Source organism: Haemaphysalis longicornis, unplaced genomic scaffold, assembly GCF_048455015.1.
Source record: "Haemaphysalis longicornis isolate Haplotype H1 unplaced genomic scaffold, Haemaphysalis longicornis Haplotype H1 scaffold_2, whole genome shotgun sequence".
Classification (NCBI taxonomy): domain Eukaryota; kingdom Metazoa; phylum Arthropoda; class Arachnida; order Ixodida; family Ixodidae; genus Haemaphysalis; species Haemaphysalis longicornis.
The window spans coordinates 127,579,010-127,587,404 of NW_027526295.1; the positions used below are offsets into that span (position 1 = coordinate 127,579,010).

The 8,395-nt window shown below is 44.8% G+C and overlaps 1 long non-coding RNA gene across 1 annotated transcript in view; it reads left to right on the forward strand.

Moving 5' to 3' along the window:
- The window catches only part of LOC144169207 (uncharacterized), a 15,323-nt gene extending 10,899 nt beyond the window's left edge, over window positions 1-4,424 (forward strand). The window contains exons 2-3 of the long non-coding RNA XR_013322387.1: window positions 1,519-1,652; window positions 3,982-4,424. This is a non-coding gene — a long non-coding RNA (uncharacterized LOC144169207). The remainder of the gene's footprint in view (window positions 1-1,518; window positions 1,653-3,981) is intronic.
- The last annotated feature ends 3,971 nt before the right edge of the window (window positions 4,425-8,395 follow it).

The following is an 8,395-nucleotide window of genomic DNA, read 5'->3' on the forward strand; positions in this document are numbered from 1 at the left end:
TCAGCTCGTTGGATCTCGTAGCGTTCCACAATGGCGTCCTCGTTGTCTAGACCAGTACAATCAGCTGCTCAGACGCCGTCGTCTTTTCCGCTCCTGGTTGCTTGCGCTAGTTGCGTGGGGGTAGAAATCCTGCTCACGCCACCACTTGTAAACACGAGAGAGACCGGGGAACCGTCTGAATTTTTTCATTAATAGCTGACAACTGATCCCGCGCTCGCGCTGCAAGACGAAGATCTTCGTCAGGGTAGGTGATAGGGATATTAACAATACCACAATTGGATAATGAACTACTGGCGGAACGTCTGAGCGTTTTATATTACCAAAAGCAACGTTATGCTTTTGATAATAGACTAGTTCTCCCTTGTTTACAAAAAAATTAATATATTTCCAGGTTGTCTACTCAATATTATACACAACTGTCTCGCTCTATAAAGAAATAATTGACTGACTGATTGATCAAATCCAACCTTTATTCCGTCCTTTGACAGGACAATGATTTTGATCATACCATTCATATTATATAAGCCATATTCTTGAATCGTATTAAATAAGCCATATTCTCGAAATAACAGAACTAATAATGTAAACGCCAGTGGATGCGTTTTGAAGTTTTCACACGCCGCGGTGGCTCAGAGGCTAATACATTTTGCTTCTGAGTCCAAAGACGCGGGTTCAATTGCGGCTGTGGTGGCTGATATTCAAATAGAGGCAGAAAGCAAAAACGCCCGTCTGTCACGTAAATTTTCCCGGGTGATCAAAATTCATTCGGAAACCCTCCAGTGCGGCGAGCCTCATAACCCAGATGTAGTTTCGCCGAGTTAAGCCCTATATTCGGAATCTCACCTGAAATCGTTTTGCAGTTTCCCAATACCCAAAAAGCGCAAAGGGAGGTGGACCTGATTCTGGCTTTGAAGGTGACCTTTTGACAGTTCAATTGCCTTTATGAACCTAAAAACCCTCCTGCGCCCAAAACTTCTTTTTGGCGAGAAGCTTACATTCTCTGGATATAAGAACGTTATACTCGTCCTGTTACATTACATCTCTTTGTAATATATCCCTTCTGTTAGCTGCATCAGAAGTTTGGAGTTCCGTTTAATATATATATTCTCTCGACAACAACAATAATTGACAACAACAATTGACAACAACAATACAATTCATTGTCTGTCTGTCTGTCTGTCTGTCTCGAGAACAAGTATTTAATATTGTTCGCCAACAAGCGCTCAGTTCTCGTAGATTTTTTTAATGTGACCGAATCGTTTACGATTGCAGGCGTGAAGGAAGTGTGTTCCGCTGAAAATAGTTTGGTGGGCTGGAAACGCTGTGCCAAGAAAATATCGATCATGATCTTTATTGTCCGTACTAATGCTAAGGCATATCTATATTGCTGACCTGGTAGAAGCTAGTCATTAATATATTCAGCTCTAAAGTCTAGGAAAACCGCGACACGAGATGAGTGTAGATGCGATTGGAATTTTCTTTAAAAATAACCGGGAATTTTCTTATTTGAAAGCGCAGATCCTGAGGCTGTGACAACATCACAAAACCAGGAAGCTGGCGCTTCATTTATTACTCCTGTCCAGAATATCATGGCAACGCTGGGGCAGACTGTATCGCTGAATTGCTCAGTTAAAATCCTAGAACCTTACCAAGTAAGTTGCTTTCTTTTGTCTATTTTTGAGCTGTTTATAATTATAACGTTGTTTATCTTGTTTCAAAGAAGGTGCATGTTCATGCTTCGTTTCTTGCCTCGAAGAGCACGAACCTTAAAATTACCAAAAATATCTCTCATCTTTTCTAGATGCAATATATGAAGTGAAAAAACAAAAGGATTCAAAAGTGATAAACGTCGCTTTAAAACCAAAACTTCTGAAGCCCTTGAGTACTACCTATTATGTAGTGAACGCAGAAGCATTAGGTTTGAACTCCCTAACGGGCAGTACGGCATTATTCATGCCGCCAAATCTTATTGGGGAGGGCACCGTGATAGGCTTCATTTTGTGTATGGTACTGCTTGCTAGCTGCTTTTTTTCGCAGGTACTGGTGAGGTAGACGCCTCATAGTCGATCTCAGTAGCTAGTTCTTTGCTATAGTGGGTACTGTTTTCTGTTTCGAATGTCTCTGATTCTCCAAGGTGTAGGGGACAATTTTACGTATGCACCAGCCGAGAAATTTCGTAGAACTGGCGTCACGTGGAAGGCAGCGCTAATTTTATACATAGTCAGAGTGGTGCCTACAGTGGCGCACCTTTTTCTATGAAGTTGTGCTTTCTGTTGTCACGGTGTCCTCCTAATGTTACCGTGTACTTTTCTCTCCGCGAATTTTTTTTTATTCATTTTTGTTTCGGCTTGAAGGTTCGCCGAATCACTCTTGCTTGGGACCTGCTACTCATCTAGCTTCTTGTTCTGCAATTACCACGCATAAATTTAATTATTGGAGGTCCGAGTACATGTCTCTAATACACGTTTATGTTAGTCGATGGCCATACCCCATTCGTTATAGCCACCTTTAAATAGATATAATCGTCGGGCTTTGGAAGTACGTCGGTTCTCTGCTTGTATCGCATTCCGAAGTGCGCAGGATTTTCAACCTCCGTCGTTAAGCTATGCTTTCGCATTATTAGAGAGCTAGGTATGCCTACAACAAAAGGCCCTGAAAGCACCGTGAAAATCTTCCTTCCCTGTTGTAATCACAGCACACTAAATATGCATCAACGGACGCCTTGTTTCCGCTCTTCAAATCGGCGTGATATTTGATTCTTGTTCACGCTGTCCAATTGTACCATAATAAAACAACGCCCAAAATGTCACTCGTCCCACTTATATACCTTTCAAGAACGTAGGAATGATCGCAATCTTTATCCTCTCTCTTGAACAAGCCTTGCAATGATTAAAAATAAATGCCTCTCTCATTGTATGCAACTTTGCAAAAGCCACAAGTCACTGTGCAGACAGGAATGAACATTTTAACCTCGCTTGTGACAAAGATGTTAAAGGGAGAAAAAAACTAATTTATATTTTAAACAGAGTCACTGTAAAACATCGTTTACATCCCTGTAATGCTCCGCATTGTCTTTCTGGCTGAGAGCAAGTAAAAGTTTGCATATGAAATGTTTTGAAGAACCTTTGCTTTAATTGGAAGTGCAACTTCCGTGATAACACCTAAACAACAAGGTATCTCCTGCTACCAGTGCTTGTACTCGATTGGTATGTGTAGACCGTAGCACTATAATCTACCAATGTTAACGAAGTGCAATTATATTTTATTCGCGCTCCCTACACGAGGCGACGCAAGTAGACTCAGGTTGCGTCGGGAGGTAGTCCTCATGCGCACCCTATTCAAGCTAATATTCCTAACCGATTGGCTTAGACGGATTACATAATAGGATTGGGGAGCCACAGCTATGTTCTTGTGGCACATCCGAAATCACACTGCTGGCAAGTAGACGCTAACAAATCTTTTTTTAAACATCGGGATACGGCAGAAATTTGAAGTACCTTCCTCCACGCCATGCTGAGAAATTGACATATCACATACAGTAACAGAAAGAAGCCGTTCCTGAAAAAGTATGTTTATTACATCGCAACGAACCTCCATAAGTAGACATGTAGGGCACCGTAGAATAGTTCAAATGGCACGGGAAGTTCATGTTTATGGCGGTTTTTTGTAAAACTCAAGGTACTTCGCTTGCTTTTCTGGAACCTTGTGCTTGTGGTTTTATGGTCGTGGCACCCTAAAGTACAGGCACTGCAGTGTCCCTCAACTTGGATATTGGTTTTAGCAGTAAAGCACTGAAAAAAATTGCCTCTATGACCCTGGCCATGTTAAGCACATGACGACGTATACTTTCCAGTCAAGTAGCTGCACGGGTTTCTCCTTGTGCGTTGCACTCCTGTTTAACCCAATTAGTTCTTTAAGCACAAACATACTTCATAGTCGGCATAATGTTCACTTCTGATTTGGCTGTCTTGTTTCTTCCAGATCTTGTGGAGACGATTTAAAGGACAGCAAGTGATTTCTATCGGCTCTATTTTAATTGCCCCTTCCCAGCGGTACTCAGTTATCCATGATGATAAAGGCACTCACAAGCTTGTCATCAAGGACGTGCAATACGAAGACAGCGATACCTATTCTTGTCTGATCACCTCAAATTCTGTGCCTGAGCTGGATATATTCCTTGACGTCGTTAGCACGTAGGTGACAAGTGTTGCCTGCGTTTCCTAGGAGTTATTATGCAAGGTAATGTTAGCAAATTTCGCCCTCCTGTTGATGACGGACGGATAACCTAAAAAGAATCCTGGAACTACCTTTCTGAAATGGCATTGTACACAGATGAAAATTAAGTAGTGGCACCCCAGCAACGCTTACCAACTTCGAACTCACTCCAGGACGTACTTCGAAATAAAAAAAAATGTCGTTCCCTATGAATTGTTGGTATGTGCATGGCCGCTCGATGGAAACCAGGCACCGCCAGCCGAATGTGCTTCTCCGTCGCTGACGGCGATAGTTTTCTTTTCCGCCACAGCGTCGGCCCGGTCGGTGGTCATCGGTGGAAAAACGCAGCGGCGGCCGCCCGTGGAAGCTGCTTCGAAGCGCCGCTACCCGCGTAGGCAAACCGTCGTAATTGATTACATCGTAATTTTTTTAATTGTGCGGTGAGTCGTGAGCGTTGCAAAATGATCGATATTTCAAAAGTAGTTACGGAGTCAGTTTTTAAGTGCTATTGGTCAGAGCGCTTCAATTCTTTTCCTCGCAGCGCGACTGAGCAGAACGCGGCATATTAAAGACGTCCTGTCCCGCTCGACGCATCTCATTTCTTCAGCATTTTTCAAGGATTGCAAATGGGATGTTTGGCGCGTCATGGTGTTGTTTTGATGAGCACTGTGTTGAACCATTCCTGTGTTGATATTTGAACACTGCGTGATCATCAAAAAACGAACAGGGAGGACAACAGCCTCTTTGTTACTTGCGATGTAGTAAAACAGAAAAATGTTGGATTCTGTGACGTGCCGGCAACTTGTTACAGCGCGTTGTACAATTGTGACCACATTTTTCTCCTGCTTCCTTTGTTCGCGTTTTTAAAAATTTTGCTAATAGCCCTTGAGATTTTTTTGTGATTTCATTTCTCCGGTTGATTACCAGAAATGAAGAATCATGATGTTTTATTGGCTTTAACGTGCGGCAAATTATTAAGTGGTAAAAATTTGGCAACATTTAGAAGGAAATCTGTGCTTGCTATATTTTTCGATACGACAATGCCTCTTAAACCACTTCCGGATCCATTCAGACGGTTTATTTACCGTGTACCGCATTGTCTTTATACCTAGCGCACTTGTAAAAAAGTAGTCAACCGTCCAATGAAAGTTTTAGTGTAGCACAGATTTCAAGCTCTTCGCCAGAGGGTTTACGACTGGATCTTAGAAGCAGTAGAGCTTTGTGGGGAAGCATAGGAGGAGGCAGTGGAGAAGATAAAGGGTAAGAGGAGGAGGTGGAAAACTTTACTTAACAGGTGAGTTGGTGGGGAAGGCGTTCTGGTTACATCACCAGTCCAGTTACATCACCATTCCTTAGGAACACCTTACCTAATCTAAGGCTGGCTGTTGGTTCCTGCTTCTGGCACACTACTTAAGCTGGCCGTCTTCCAGGCGTAAACAGACGGCGTCACAAAAAGTCTGCAAATTTTCTCTCGCTGTTGTACATGCGGGGATTCTGGAAATATATCCATAGATATGCGTACTAGTTTGCACAGCCCGACAGCTAGCCCATGTGGCTAGCTAAGCCTCCGGTTGTGAAGTACACAGAAACTGACACTACCCGTCGTTGTATATGTATGTATATATATATATATATATATATAGTCGTGATCCCAGCAAACCACTAACATCTCTGCGACGTCCCAAAAAGATCCGAAAGTCTAGGTCCCAGCAGTATCTCTATTAGACATCCGTACAACGTGCAATATTTTAATGAAAATTTTTGGATGCTGAGATAACGTTGCTGGTACCTTAATGTCGGACGTTCTTTTAACTTTGCTAAACACGTACTCTCGATGTTGCTGCTGCTTCATTTGGGGACGGTATTTAGACATATTTTGCTGACGTTGTTCAGATGTAGCTGGTATGTCCGTTTTTTACTTCGAACATGTCTACCGCAGTTACATTTATTTTAGCTATATCCGCTATACTTTATTTTCAAACTCTCCGCAGGCGTACTATATTGAAGTTACCGAGGGGTTTTGTATGTTTTTTGTAAGGGTTTTGTACCGAGGGGTTTTGTGTAAGTATTCTAATCCACCACTATTGCTTTGAACTTTTGACCTTCAAAACAGTAACCCAATACCGAACCTCACGGGAAGAGGCAAGGACTTAGTGCAGGATTTGTTTACAAGCGACGTTGCCAACGAGCCTTGTAAGGTTTTCTTGGGGGGGGGGTCATTGCCATCAAATCTGAACAAAATAAGATAGAATGATGAACAAAGACGCAATTCGCACTATTTTACTTGCTACTTGATTTAACCTTGATGGTACGTACCGAATGCAGCTTCAGGAATTCAAAGTGTGAGCAAAGCAAATTTCGGGGCTGCCTTGACACTGAGGTTACCGTCAAACGTCACTTGTACGTTAAACGGCAAGGTACTCTGCCTTTTTTTGCCTTGAAAAGAAAAGTCGATGACACCCTCATTGCAAAAAAAACTAAAAAAATCCGTGAGATTTTGCCAAGATTAGAACCATAGACTTTCAAGACACAACACCAGCACCTAAGCTCCAATCCACTCGACCACGCCGGAAAACAATGCGTGGACCCAAGAATTTGGTACCCCAACAGAGGCTGCAAGCGAATATTGTCGGGGGTGATTCGTTTTGTCGTATTTGACAAATTTCGGCAGTGCTAACGCTTGTTTCTTCCGCACCGATCTTGGAGGCGAGGTCAATTATGCTAATACTGCAAGTGATGTAACCAAAGCTCCCTTATTTAAGCCAAGAAAAGCTATCGCGCTTCATCGTTTTCCCTTTGCAAGCTACGGTAGCCGCGAAGGAAATTGAATGCACCGCTAGATTTCCGGCGTTGATAAACTTTGTTCGTTACGCACCCAACTTGCAGACAAGCCCATCATGCTAACACTACAAGCGATGTAACCAGAGCTCCCGTATTTAACTCGCAAAAAGCTCTCCCAAACCCCCGATCTCCCCGATGAAAGCCAAGCTAGCCACGGATGAATGCGCACTTTCGAACAGAAATAGCTTGTTATTTGCCTCAAGGCACCAAATTACCGCACGTGTTAAAAAATGATTGTTTTCTACGAACGTAATGACCCAAAACCAGGAAATGGACATGGAATCCGGACAATGTCGCCTCCTTTCGTATGCTTCCTGGCGCTGCGTCGACGCTGATATCTGGCGAGCAGCATAGACATCGGCATAGCTACACAGAAGCAGTGGGAGAGTGAACTTGCCAGCTCGGACCTAAGTAAGCAGCTTTAGCTCGCTGAAAGGGCGAAGACGGCAGACCGCACCAACGGAGTCCTGGGCTTAGGACCCGCCATCTTCGAAGCCCGTTCTACCTGGGTGGTGGTGGTGATTTATTAACAAAGGAGGGAAGAGAAAAGGCCTGGGGATATTGTTGAACTCAACGGGGAGTTCACCCTCATACGACCCAGTCCAGGGAAGGGGATTGGGGCTTCAAAGGATAGGAAGAGAGAAGGGGGAAGAGAACAGCGGTAGGAGAGTGGGAGATAGTCTATATCGCGTTCGTTTAGTCCATGACTCGATGGCTACAAACGCAGCGCTAGTCCTGTTGTAACCAGGAAGTTGACTACGTGCTGGAAGACCTCCCGTCGGATGGCGTCCGGTCCCGTGGGGAACAGGAAGTCTTCTAGCTTGTGGCTTGGGGCACCGAGTCGCTGGAGTTCGGCCCGGAGTTGTGCTCTTGCGGTGTCGTGCTGCGGGCAAGAGCACAGCAAGTGCTCTAGCGTCTCAGGCTCTGGGCAGTCGGCGCAGGTGGGGGATGCTCGGCGGCCTTGGTGGTGCAAGCGCGCTCCCACGTTGCAGCAATTGAGCCGCAGGCGAAGAAGGAGCGACCGGGCGTCTCTGCTAATGCGTCCGGGCAAGACCCGTGGGGCCTGACCACTGAATACTCGGGAATCTGGATGCATGGCCTCCACCACTCGTGCCAGCATAGTCCTTGCAGCGTCAAATGACACCACATCCCGGGAGGCTGGAACCCCTGCCTGGCGAGCAGCACCTTTGGCCAAGGCGTCTGCAACCTCGTTGCCTATGATGTTCACGTGCGATGGCAGCCAGTGAAGTCGCAGTGGACACCCCTGCGCTTCCACCGCATGAAGCTTGGCCGCCAGCGACCGCTCAACATAGCCGCTAGAGCTGGCTGGCTGGTCAGC